This window comes from Hordeum vulgare, chromosome 6H (assembly GCF_904849725.1).
Source record: "Hordeum vulgare subsp. vulgare chromosome 6H, MorexV3_pseudomolecules_assembly, whole genome shotgun sequence".
In the NCBI taxonomy this organism is placed as follows: domain Eukaryota; kingdom Viridiplantae; phylum Streptophyta; class Magnoliopsida; order Poales; family Poaceae; genus Hordeum; species Hordeum vulgare.
The window spans coordinates 493,166,178-493,180,242 of record NC_058523.1 but is presented as its reverse complement, the minus strand read 5'-3'; the positions used below and the strand labels follow the sequence as shown (position 1 = coordinate 493,180,242).

At 47.0% G+C, this 14,065-nt stretch overlaps 1 pseudogene; it reads right to left on the bottom strand.

The window, feature by feature from the left end:
* Positions 1 to 880: 880 nt before the first annotated feature.
* Positions 881 to 1,810, bottom strand: LOC123405665 (annotated as a pseudogene).
* Positions 1,811 to 14,065: the final 12,255 nt, after the last annotated feature.

Genomic DNA, 14,065 nt, shown 5'->3' with positions numbered 1-14,065 from the left:
TTCGGTCTCTTGTATTTCGAGGCTATTTTTGTACATGCTAGGCTCGTCAAGTTTAACCGGAGTGTTCCACGTGTGCAACTGTTTTGTACCCGTTGTATGTGAACGTTGAGTCTATCACACCCGATCATCACGTGGTGTCTCGAAACGAAGAACTGTTGCAACAGTGCACAGTTGGGGAGAACATAATTTTATCTTGAAATTTTAGTGAGGGATCAGCTTATAATGGTACCGACGTTCTAAGAAAAATAAGGTGCACAAAAGGATTAACATCACATGCAAATGATAAGTGACATGATATGGCCATGACTTGTGCTTCTTGATCTCCATCACCAAACCATCGACATGATCTCCATCATTGTGCCGCCATCGATGTTGTTGTGCTATCTATGCTATTACTACCAAAGCTACAACCTAGCAATATAGTAAAAGTATCTGCAAGCACAAACGTTAGTTTAAAGACAATCCTATGGCTCCTGCCGGTTGCCGTAGCATCAACGTGCAAGTCGATATTTAATTATTACAACATGATCATCTCATACATCCAATATATCATATCAGGGTTTGACACATATTAGCATTCCATAATCAGAGGAAATAACAAGAATAAGTTTGCAAGCTGCAATCTATTCCAACCAGATCCACCACCAACATCGATGTCACAGGAAACCAAAACATTCACATCACACAGACACCAATCTAATCTAGAACCAACCAGATCCGCCACCAACATCGTTGGCACGGCAAACCAAAACATTCACATCACACGGACACTAATCTAACCTAAAATTCCTGGGAGCCAGACCCATTGGCCTTGTTAGGAAGGAGTGCCATGTGGATGCTGGGCAGCACCCCACCGCCGGATATGGGACACTAATCTAATCTAGGCAGAGCGCTTGGCCTTGACCATGTTGTAGAGGAGCTCGGTGTCGATGTCGGGCCGCACCCCGCTGCCGGAGATGAAGACGGACTCCAGCACCTGGGCCAGCTCGTAGTCATTGCGCACCGCGAGCTGGATTTGGTGTGGTGTGATCCGGGCCCTCTTGTTGTCCCGTGCGGCGATGCCGGTGAGCTCCACGACCTAAATCAGAGTGATACAAAGAAACAGTGAGATCAAGAAACAGAGGAAGCGCATCTGGAGTGGGGAAGATGAAGGCATCTAGAACTAGTGATGCCTCTATGCTATTCATTGCAAGCCATCTGGTCCAATATTTCACATCTAGATTTTGCTGGTCCATGCGGTAAAAAATCCTAGAAATAAGGACAGGGAGGGGGACGCGTGAATTACTGGGGCAGCTGCTGATGTCCTCGATGACGCCGCAGCGCTTGGAGAGGCGGAGCGCGTCGGTGTCGTTGAAAGTTGAAGGCCTTGAAGATCTCGGACGAGGCGTAGACAATAGAGGCCCGCCCGCCCGTTCTTGACGGCTTCCCTGAGCAGGCTGTAGCAGGTCTCCGTCGGCATCTGCGCGTACGTGCCGTTTAGAGAGCCGGCACAACCCACTAGCTTGGACGCGCACTCTGACGTGCCCAACGAGTGCGCCGCTACGCCTGCCACCAGCACGCTCGCCACCAGCAACATCACCGCCACCACCTGCCTCAAGGCCCCCGTGGTACTCGCTCGAGCCGCGGCGGCACCAAAGGGGGGAGAGAGATATTTACCTCATCGGAATGACGGTGGGAGCGAGCAAGCGAGCGAGATGTGGGTGGACAAGCGAGATGTGCCCCGCACTGCCTCCTCTGGGTGGACGTGGTGAGGAGGCAGCGATGGTTGAGTGGGGGCGGCGGTGATTGGTGGGAGACGGAGGCGGGGCATGCCAGATGTGAGGAGTGATAGAGACCACAATGGTGGGTAGGCAGCCTCGATCGGATCTGGAGGACGAAAGCCTAGGTAGGTGGGTTAGGCTTTTGGTTTTTCAGCATAAGATCCACAATTGGATGGGTGCGTGATGGATGGCTCATATCGTCTCCAACTTGGTGATTCGCGTGAAGGTGGTTCCTCTCTTCTCATTGGTCGGCTGCTTGGTACTTAAATCTTCAAAATTTAGACCCAAATCTTCGGACGCCCTATGATTTTTTCGTCTATAACCATTAGATTCAAAAGGCGGATCATTGGTGCATATTGGAGTGGCAAACGCTGTTGCGTAAGGAAGTTTTCATTTTATTTTGACAAAAAATTCATTTTTCATTTTTTGAGTGCTTAAAAGTATTTTTATGAAGCACCTACCATATATCTGTTGCAAAATTGGAGCAAATCATTTTTCTAAAATATTACTCCATATTTAATGTATAATTTAACAAATGGTTGAGTGTCAAAAGCCTTTATCCACCTCTCAGAAAAAGACAAATTTCCATCGATTCAGTTGGAAGTGGGTAAAATTTGAACTGCATCTGCCTCATAGTTTGCTCTTTATTTTTTCCAAAAATAATTTCTATGTACATAAGTATGTATTTAATGAGAGAAACAACAAAAGTTTTATAATATTCAACCCCTAGCTAGGAACGGTCATGCTCGCCGTTTTTCCGCATTTTGAAACACACATGAAAATTTAAAAACACCAAAAAATTGGAAAACCTTCGTATTGTGTCATTATATGTGACAAAGTTCGCCGGAAAAAATAAGAAACTTGTAATACGATAATTATTTTTAAAAAGTGTTCTGAGAAATAAGCTATCATGTGTGAAGGTTCATGGCTTTCAAGCCAAATGATCAATTTTATGGCCACATTCATGACATAGTTTGTACAGATGATATAATATTGTGCACAAGGGTGTATCTTGGAATGGAAATAAATGTTCCATAAGGAAGTTTTCATTTTCTTTGGACGAAAAATTCATTTTCCATTTTTCTAGTGCCCAAAATGAGTTCTTTAAGGACCTACAATATATTTGTTGCAAAATTGGACCAAATCATTTTTATAAAATACTAGGACATATTTAATGTAAAATTGACCTAATGGTTCGGTGTCGAAAGCTTTTATCCGCCGCTCGTGAAAAAAACAATTTTCTACTGATTCAGCTGAAAGCGGATCAAATTTGAATTGCAGCTGCATTATACTTTGCTCTTTATTTTTCCCAAAAATCATTTTTAGGTACATAAGTATCCATTTAATTAGAGAAACACCAAAATGGTTACAAGATTCAGCCACTAGCTTGGAACGGTCATGCCCGCCGTTTTGACCGCATTTTGAAATGGGCATGAAAAATTAAAAAAATTGAAAAATTGGAAAACCTTCATACACTACTGGAATTCAGAAATTTGTTGTCTGGCTTTCCTTTGCCGTCTGCTGACACATGGCAAAGAGCTTCTTTGCCGTCAGCTGGCACAAAGCAGATGGCAAAGACAACACCTAAGGCAAAAGTTTTCTTTGCCGTCGGCCTTCCCTTTGCCGTCGGCCAGCGGACGGCAAAGGAACCACAGGCGGACGACAAAGGGTTGGCAGACGGCAAAGGGGGCGCCACCCTAGCGGCCGGATGCCTCCTCACCCCACCCACCCCTTTGCCGTCTGTCGCCCAGCCTTTGCAGACGGCAGAGGGAGCTCCCTCTCTAACGGCGCGTAGCCCCCCCACCCCCTCCCCTAACGGCTCTCGTGCCCACTGCCCCCCACCTTCTCTCTCTCGCGTGCCCACCTCCCGCCGCCGCCGTCGGAGCCGTCTCGCCCTGCCGCGCGCCCCCTGCCGCCCCCCGGCGCACGCCCCTACCCCCCTGCCGCGCGCCCCCTACCGCGCGGCACTGCCTCCCCCTGCCGCGCGCCCCGTGCCGCGCCCCCTGCCCCCGTGCCGTCGTCCACCGTCGTCGCCGCCACCCCATGCCGTCGTCCACCGCCGCCCACACCACCCCGCCGGTGAGTTCTTCTTCTTTTACTTTTTTCATAAGTCAATTACTTTAGTTAGTTTATTAGGTTAGTTTTTTTATTATATATATGGTAATTTAGTTAGTTTATTTGGTTATATTATTAGGCTATAATTAGGTTAGTTAGTTAGGTTAGAAGAAAAAAGAGGAAAAGTAGAAGGAAAAAATGAAAAAGAAAAAAGGAAAAGAAGAAAATAATTAGAAGAAGAACGAAAAGAAGAAGGAGAAGAAGAAGAAGAAGAAGAAGAGGACGAGGAGGAGGAGGAGAAAAGAAGAAGAAGAAGAAGAAGAAGAAGAAGAAGAGGAATAGGAGGAGGAGGAGGAGAAAGAAGAAGAAGAAGAAGAAGAAGAAGAAGAAGAAGAAGAAGAAGAAAAACTCACCGGCCGTCTCCCTCTCCCTCTCACTCTCATCCGTCTCCTCCTTACTCTCAGCCGCTCGACCCCCGCCCGCCGGCCACCTCCCCTCCCGTCGGCCAGCTCCTCCCCCGCCCCCTCCTTCCCTCGCACGGCACCCCTCCTTCTCGCCCGCCGACCACCTCCCCTCCCGCCGCCTCCTCCCCGCGGCCTCCTCCCCACGCCCGCCAGCGGCACCCCTCCTCCCCACCCGCCGACCGCCTGCCCTCCCGCCCGGGGCACCCCTCCTCCCCGCCCGCCGGCCGCCTGCCCTCCCGCCCGCGGCACCCCTCCTCCCCGGCCGCCGGCCGCCTGCCCTCCCGCCCGCGGCACCCCTCCTCCTCGCCCGCCGGCCGCCTGCCGCGCGCCCCTGCCCCCCTGCCGTCGTCCACCGCCGCCGCCGCCCCCTGTCGTCGTCCACCACGGTGAGTTGAGTTCTTCTTCTTTTTCTTTTTAAAAAAGTTAATTCGTTTAGTCCGACCCGTGACGCCCGACGCCACTGACCCTCGACCATCGACCCCCGACGCCACTGACCCCCGACCCCCGACGCCACTAACCCCCGACGCCACTAACCCTCGACCCCCGACCCAGACCCTCGGCCCATGACTCCCGACCCCCGACGCTCGACGCCACCAACCCCCGACCCCCGACGCCACTGACACCCGACGTCACTGACCCTGGACCCCCGACGCCACTGACCCCCCACAACCGACGCCACTAACCCCCCGACCCCGATGCCACCGACACCCGACACCACCGACCATCAACGGCACTGACTCCCGAGGCCACTAAGCCCCGACCCCCGACACCTCTTCTGCCTTCTTTTGAACGAGAAGGTGCTTTTCGGCCTTCCAGAGGCCCACGAGGTCATAGTTTTGTAAATTATGAGTTAGGTCACATATTTTCCGATTATGTTAATTATAAAAACATCGTATTTGTGTTGATCGTGTGAATTTCAATGTGCAGTTGTTCGACGACCTCCACGTGCGTTGGACGAGCTCCGCCCTTGCGTTTGTTGGTGAGCACAAATGACTTCTCCTCCTACCCCTTAATTTGCTCTGTCCCGGTCTTCGTGCCGATGAAACTTGCTAGCTATAGGTTTCTTCAATCATGAGTATGCGTGACCAGTATGCGTCTCCCATTCGAAAGCGCGACATCTATAAATATGCATTTATTTGCATATTTATAACCGCCATCCTTTCTAATTGTCCAACATTATCCATGGACAGCCCGAGTATGTGTAGATTGGGTTTGTTTTCCCGTATGCTGTGCTCCAGATCCGATGCGGAATTTCGTCAGTGCCTCCCCTGTTGTTCTCCGGGTACACATCCTCTCTGCTTATTACCGAGACGTGTATCAGGAGAACAGTGGGGAGGTGCTGTCGAAATTCTGCGTCGCATCTGGAGCAGAGCATGGGAAAACGAACCCAGTCTACACATACTCGGGTGGGATTAGGACCTATCTTTACCTATTAGCGCGTAGGTTGCATGGACGTAATAAAACTGACAAACTTGATTAGCGTATGAATATAGATGATGAATTATATATTTATTTCTTGTGCCCCCATAGGTAGCTAGGCAACATGAGTTATCGTGCTTGGATGTACACTGGTCACCCTAGTCAGAAAGACATGAACCATGAATGGTTAACAAAAACTAGGGGGTTTGTGAGAGCCGCATTTGCAAATGGCCAGGATAAAACATGGTGCCCCTGTCCCAACTGCGACAACTAGAAAAAGCAGACAGAGTTTGAAATGGGTAAACACCTGCAGAAGTGGGGTTTTACGCCTAATTATATGGTGTGGAATTTTCATGGTGAGTCTGACCAACGTGCCAGAGCTGAGGTGATTCGTCGTCGCACCGACGAGCATGGTACCGGGATTGAAGACATGGTGCAAGACTTTGATGATGCTCGTGATTCGGACGATGAGATGGAGGAATCTGCAAAGGCCTTCTATGAAATGCTGGAGTCTTCAAAACGTCCTCTCCACGAGCAGACTGAGCTTTGTCATCTCGATGCCATCACACAAGTAATGGCTCTGAAGGCTCAATTCAACCTAGGCAGAGAATGCTACGACGCGATGATGACGATATTTGGACGCTTTCTACCCACAGGACATGTACTACCAGCAAACCTGTACCAGTCAGAGAAAATCCTCCGTGTACTTAAGATGCCCTATGAGAAGATACATGCCTGTGAGAATGGATGTGCCTTAATCAGGCTTGAGTATGCGGCCTTGAACTATTGCCCCATTTGCAATTCTTCCAGGTATATTGTGGTAGAAAACGGCATGGGTGAGAAGAATCAGACCAAAATCCCCATTAGTGTTCTTCGATATCTGCCAATCGTACCAAGACTTCAATGTCTTTTCATGGTCGAAGAGACGGCCAGACAGATGACATGGCACAAATTGGGCAAAAGAACCGAACTAGATGCGGATGGGAACAAGATGCTGGTACACACTTCAGATGGTTTTGCGTGGAGGCACTTCGATGCATTACATAAGGATAAATCGGAAGATCCAAGGCAACCTAGAGTTGCCATCAGCACGGATGGGTTCAATGTGTATGGTATGACGGCAACACAATACAGTTGTTGGCCTGTATTTGTCAGTCTACTAAATTTGCCACCCGGAGAGATTATGAAAAGAAAGAACATATTCCTGACGTTGATAATTCCAGGGCCCAACTATCCGGGGAAGAATATGAATGTGTACATGCAGCCGCTTAAGGATGAGTTGCAAGAAGCCTGGGATAATGGGATCAAGACCTACAATGCGGCTACGAAAACAAATTTCAAAATGCATGTGTGGTACATGTACTCGACGCATGATTATCCGGCGTTTGTGCTATTCGCTGGCTGGTGTGTGCATGGAAGGTTCCCGTGCACCACATGCAAGGCAACTCTTCAGTTCCGTTGGCTGCAGGCTGGTCCCAAGTATTCTTGCTTCGACATGCATAGACAATTCCTGGATCCTGACCATAAGTTCAGAAAAGACAAGAAGAATTTCATCAAAGGTAGAGTTGTCAAAAACACTGCACCAGCTGCGTTGACAGTCCAACAAACCCTTGATCAATTAAACGCTCTCGAGCCCGATCCTTTGCGTCCAGGATACTTCAAAAGGTATAATACGGAACACGCTTGGACTCACAAGTCATGCTTATGGGATCTCCCTTACTTCAAAGACCCCCTTTGCCCACACAACATTGACGTGATGCACATTGAAAAGAATATTGCGGAGGCCATTTTTGGTACATTGTTCGGCATATAGGGGAAGTCAAAAGATAATCCTAAGGCTAGAATCGACCTGGAGGCTCTATGTTATAGACCGTTGCAAAACTTGCGACAACGGAAAGGAAAGCAAAGCATAGCCAAGCCAAAGGCATGGTTCAATCTTGAAAGGCCAGCTATGAGGGAAATGCTATTGTGGGTGAAAATGCGGTTGATGTTCCCCGATGGGTATGCTGCGAATCTAAAGAGGGGAGCGAGTCTTGAGAAATTGCAAATATTTGGGCTCAAGAGTCATGATTGGCACATATGGATTGAGCGGGTAATGCCGGTGATGTTGCGTGGCTTTATCCCTGAGGATGAATGGCTAGTACTAGCAGAGCTGAGCTATTTCTTCCGTTCTCTTTGTGCGAAAGAACTATCGCCTGGTGTGCTAGATGAAATGGAAGAGTTGGCGCCGGAGTTGATCTGCAAATTAGAAACGATCTTTCCACCGGGCTTCTGTAATCCAATGCAACATTTGATTTTGCATCTCCCGACCGAGGCAAGAATGGGGGGGCCCGTTCAAAATCGATGGTGCTACTCAACTGAGAGGATGCAGAAGACGCTTCGAGCTAAGTGTAAAAATAAACGTAGAATTGAAGCATCGATGGCCGAGGCATTCATTACTGAGGAGGCGACAAACTTCGTGACAACACACTACGAAGCCAAAGATCATCATTTGCATAACCCGAAGCCTCGGTACAGTGATGGCGCTCGAGAAAAAGTTCGATCCAACCTCAGCCTATTCAAAGGTAAGCTCGCACCATCCGGTGCTTCGAAAGGGAAATCGTTGGATGTCGAAGAATGGCGGACCATTTCATTGTATATCTTCACCAACCTAACAGAAGTGCGGCCATACATCGAGTAAGTTCTCGGTAATTTATTGTTCCGCAACTTCTAATTGCTTTGAACTACTCTTATTCCCGGATATTTGATATAGTCGATACGTCGCCGAATTCTCGGATGGAGCGGTCATCGAAAAGGATTTCGTCGAAGAGTATGAGCTTCTCGCAAAGCATGGAGGCGACTATCCCGGTTTCATCTCTTGGTTCAAACAAAGGGTAATTTATTACCATTAAGGGCCCATTTGATTTATTGGTCTAATTTGCGGCTAATGCATCCATTCTTTCGTATTAAACTTGTAGGCTGATGCAGAGTCTATGGACGCCGAGTTGAGACAAGTCGCTAATGGTTTTGACTATAAGGTCCGTTCATTTGAGAAATACAACATCAACGGGTATCACTTTCGTACCTTTGGCAAAGAGCTATCTATGCCCGACCTAAAGACTACAAATTGTTCTGTCTCTGCTATCTGCGAAGGAGACACCGAGTATTATGGAAGAGTTGAAGCAATTTATGAACTTCTATTCTATGGTGAAAACCCACCGACCGTCGTAGTCTTCAAATGTTATTGGTTTCAGCCGAGGGAGACTAGAAGGACTCATGAACATATAGGACTAGTCGAAATCAACCAAAACACCAACTTAGATGTTCCTGATGTCTATATTACGGCTCAACAGGCGACACAAGTTTTCTATCTACCGTGGGCCTGCCAAACTGATCCAAATCTCAAAGGTTGGGATGTATTTTATGAAGTGCCACCACATTTTAGACCACCTACCCTCAATGAAGAGGATTAAGAACCTCACATTAACCCAGACACATATTAAGGAGAATTCTTCCAAGAAACACGTTTGTCCAAGAAACGTTTCAAGAACCGCTCTACTTCACCCCAGAACGTTGAAGTAGACAGCGAGAGTGAATCCGTCTTAACCCCTGAGCCCGAACAGGAAGAGCTGGAAGAAGAAGAGGTTACTGCTGTGGATGACCTGTCACTTCTTGACCGATTACATAATGGTGGCCTTCCACATGTTCTTCGTGATAGTGATGATGATGATGCATTTATTGATGATAGTGATGATCATGATGCATTTATTGACCCCGAAGCATATATAGACGAGGACAATTGTTATTAGTTCATGTCAGGTATTCAACTATTATACTATATATAAATTTTGAGTTCATGTTAGGTATTCAATTTTTATTAGTCATGTTGGTATTTATGATGATGATACACTTAAATTATATACATTTTATTACTCCTGTTTGTATTTATGTTGTACTAATTTCATTTACTCTTTGTCATGACAGGTGTTGAAAGATGGTGGGAAAGGGTCGAAAGCACTCCGCGGCTGCTTCTTCGTCGGCGGGTGATGGGATGGGTACTTCCATTCCTGCCTCGCCTCTTCGGAGAGTGTTGCTCTCTACTTTGCAAGGAGCGGCCTCCGTGAGAGGAGGTCCACCCCCCGCGAAGCCGAGAGGCACTAAAGGTACACGTTGTATTCATGTTGGTATTTATGTTGTACTCATGTTGTATGCATATTGGTATTTATATGCATTTTATTACTCATGTTGGTATTTATGTTGTACTAAAGGTACACGTGGCTGCGGGAGAGGTAGGGCTCCACGGTCTCCGCCACCACCCCAAGCTGATTCACCTGAGCACATGACTTCTAGGGTGGATTCTTCTGAGGTGGAGGCTACATGGTCTCCGGTTCACGAGCCTCGGGTCGACGAGCCTCAGGTCGACGAGCCTTCGACCCATGAGACTCCTGTCCCAGAGGCTTCCTTCCAGGCGACTCCGGAGCAAGGCAGGGATGAGGGTACGTCCCAAGAGACCCAGTGGGATACCTGGCCTGAGGCAAGTGGCCATGCTGGTAGCGACGAGGAGCTAGGTGAGGGGCCTACCGTGTACCAGCGTGGTAGTTCGGGGCTCCCACTCGTGCCAGCGACCCCCGAGCAGAGGTGGTCGATTAGGCCAAACGGGGAGAAGTAAGTTAATTTACTCTTATTTAACCTTTTGCCTTCGGGTTTTCTCAAATATCTAATGTTTTGGCTTTAATTTGTCATACTGTAGGGGTTGGATTGTTGCCAAGGGTGTCCGCAAGCCCAACAGCGTCCTTGGTGTTCTTTGCCGTCAAAAATTCCCAGGGTTTGTTACGTTGCCCGGTCGGGAGCGAGAGGTAGGAATGACCTGGGAGCACTACTTGGGTGCCCCTGCCCCGCCGGAGGTGGAGATCGACGGTGTTTTGTGTGACACGAGGGCGGACATGGTGATCCGAAAGTTCTGGGTAATTTCTCTTTCACACAATTATAAATCAACCATAGCTATTTATTGTACTAATCGGTGTTGTCTCGTTTGCAGACCTACTACAGGTGTGAGGAGGGATACGAGGAGGACGCGGCAAAGGTTATCGAAACCGAATGTCGCCGCCTACTTCAAAACTTTCGGCACGAGGCTTGGGTGCAGGCTGTTCGAGACTACTATGCCACGCGGCGTATTAGGCTTGACAAGGCGAAGTGTCGTGATGCTACGATGGAGAAGGAGCATTACATGAAGGTAATTACATATTATTAAGGCTTTGTAGTTAGTTTCCTTGATTTGGTTCTTACGCGCTCAAATTTCTCTTTATTAACTTAGGTGCCCCCGAGATGGTGTTTGGATAAGATGGATTGTTGGGAGGCCTTGGTGGATCAGTGGTGCTCCGAAACGTGGGAGGCCAGCCACAACAACGCCAAGGAGAGGCGTGGCAAAATGGTTGGCGTGCCACACCATCAAGGGAGCGTCAACTTAATCCAATTTGGCGAGAACTGGGTATGTGGTTTGCTTCATGCCTCATGCAATTCAAATTTCCTTCTCCTTTACCAATACAATTTTCCTCTCTCTCTCTCTTTTAGGCGCGTCACAATAAGACGGAGGCGCCACAGATGTATGACCTGTATGCGATGGCCCATACTACCTCGTACAAGAAGGTCAAGGCATTCTCTGAGTCTGACCTCGAGCATCCAGAAAACTTCACCAACATCGCCTCCCACGACAAGCTCGTGAAGTACAGAGATCACGGGACGACGAGGAAAGGGGAGGACTTTAACCCGAGCGAGGGGCCTATTGATCCAGAGCTGGTGATGATAGCTAGCAACGGGAGGCCCCATGGCTCGATCTCCATTGGAGACGGCCTTATACGTTTTCCTAGCTCTCTCCGGCAGATAAAGGCACGCCAAACGAGCTCTTTTCCGAAGATAACACGTCGTGCACGGCCATTCGAGCTCGCCATCGAGGTTAGTTTAATGGACTCAAATATCTTTCCGCATTATGTTGTGCGTTGGAACCAATATGCTAACAATGAATTGTGTTGTAGGATGCTATTCAGAAAGAGAGAGAGGCAATGCAGGCGGCTATGGCGGAGAAGGATAAGGAAATTAGGGAGCTGGAGGAGAGGACGACTGCATTGGTGGAGGCGGAGAGGGCACGGAATGATGCGTCTACCAGGGCCATATACGAGCTCTTCGTGGTAAGTTTCTTCTTCCTGTTATTTCAAATCTTCCATTTGAATGTCCGTTTCATTAATAAATAGAATGTTTGACTTGTCGAAACCAAATGTTCAGTCTATGTGCGAGAAGAACGGCCAAGTCCCTCCACCGATGCCAGTCGTTAACGTGGCGGGGACGGTGAGTTTCATTTCAGTGGAGTGATCTTAAGAGTGTCCTCATGCTAACTACACATTGCAAACGACGTTTGGTGCAGAATATGTCCCGAAACGCATCGCACGACCCTTCTACAATCGAGCCTTCTCCAGGGCAGCCTTCTCCAGGTGAAACAAGCCAGAGCCACCGTGCTTGATCCTAACTTAGGTATGTTATTTCTAGTGTTTTAATAAAAGATAGCTAGATGACATAATTAGCTTAGTTAGCTCCAAAAATACCTATTTAATAAAATATAGCTAGATGACATAGTTAGCTTAGTCAGCTTAGTTAGTTTAGTTAGATTAGTTAGCTTAGTTAGCTTAATTAGCTTAGTTAGTTTAGTTAGCTTAGTTAGCATAATTAGCTTAGTTAGCTTAGTTAGCTCCTCCTTCACCTTCTTCTTCCAACAAAGCCTAAATTGGCTAATTATCCATCTTAATTAGCTTAATTATCCTTCTTCCTCCTTCTCCTTCTCCTTCTTCTTTTCTTCTTCTTCTCCTCTTCCGTCTCCTTCTCCTCCTCCTCCTCCTCCCTCTTTTACTTCTTCTTCTCTTTCTCTTATTCTACGTAGCTTAATTAGACTCATCCAACAAAGCCTAAATTGGCTAATTATCCATCTAAATGACATAATTAGCTTAGTTAGCTCCTAAATGGTCTATTTAATAAAAAATGACCTATACTTAGCTAATTATCCTCGAAATGACATAATTAGCTCCAAAAAGGCATTCTTAGCCAATTTAGCCCGAAGAAGGAGACGAGAGGAGAAGAAAGAGGAAAAATGAAAGAAAGGAAGGAAGAAGAAGAGGAGAAGAAGGAGAAGGAGAGGGAGTAGGATAAGAAGAAGGAGGAGAAGGAGGAGAAGGAGCTCCTCCTTCTCCTTCTTCCTCCTTTTCCTTCTTCCTCCTTCTTCCTCCTTCTCTTTCTCCTTCTTCTTTTCTTCTTCTTCTCCTCTTCCGTGTCCTTCTCCTCCTCCTCCTCCTTCTTTTACTTCTTCTTCTCTTTCTCTTATTCTACGTAGCTTAATTAGACTCATCCAACAAAGCCTAAATTGGCTAATTATCCATCTAAATGACATAATTAGCTTAGTTAGCTAATAAATGGTCTATTTAATAAAAAATGACCTATACTTAGCTAATTATCCTCGAAATGACATAATTAGCTCCAAAAAGGCATTCTTAGCCAATTTAGCCCGAAGAAGGAGACGAGAGGAGAAGAAAGAGGAAAAATGAAAGGAAGGAAGAAGAAGAAGAGGAGAAGAAGGAGAAGGAGAGGGAGGAGGATAAGAAGAAGGAGGAGAAGGAGGAGAAGGAGCTCCTCCTTCTCCTTCTTCCTCCTTCTCCTTCTACTTCTTCTTTTCTTCTTCTTCTCCTCTTCCGTCTCCTTATCCTCCTCCTCCTCCTCCTCCTCCTTCTTTTACTTCTTCTTCTCTTTCTCTTATTCTACGTAGCTTAATTAGACTCATCCAACAAAGCCTAAATTGGCTAATTATCCATCTAAATGACATAATTAGCTTAGTTAGCTCCTAAATGGTCTATTTAATGAAAAATGACCTATACTTAGCTAATTATCCTCGAAATGACATAATTAGCTCCAAAAAGGCATTCTTAGCCAATTTAGCCCGAAGAAGTAGACGAGAGGAGAAGAAAGAGGAAAAATGAAAGGAAGGAAGAAAAAGAAGAGGAGAAGAAGGAGAAGGAGAGGGAGGAGGATAAGAAGGAGGAGAAGGAGGAGAAGAAGGAGAAGGAGCTCCTCCTTCTCCTTCTTCCTCCTTCTTCCTCCTTCTCCTTCTCCTTCTTCTTTTCTTCTTTTTCTCCTCTTCCGTCTCCTTCTCCTCCTCCTCCTCCTTTTACTTATTCTTCTCTTTCTCTTATTCTACGTAGCTTAATTAGACTCATCCAACAAAGCCTAAATTGGCTAATTATCCATCTAAATGACATAATTAGCTTAGTTAGCTCCTAAATGGTCTATTTAATAAAAAATGACCTATACTTAACTAATTATCCTCGAAATGACATAATTAGCTCCAAAAAG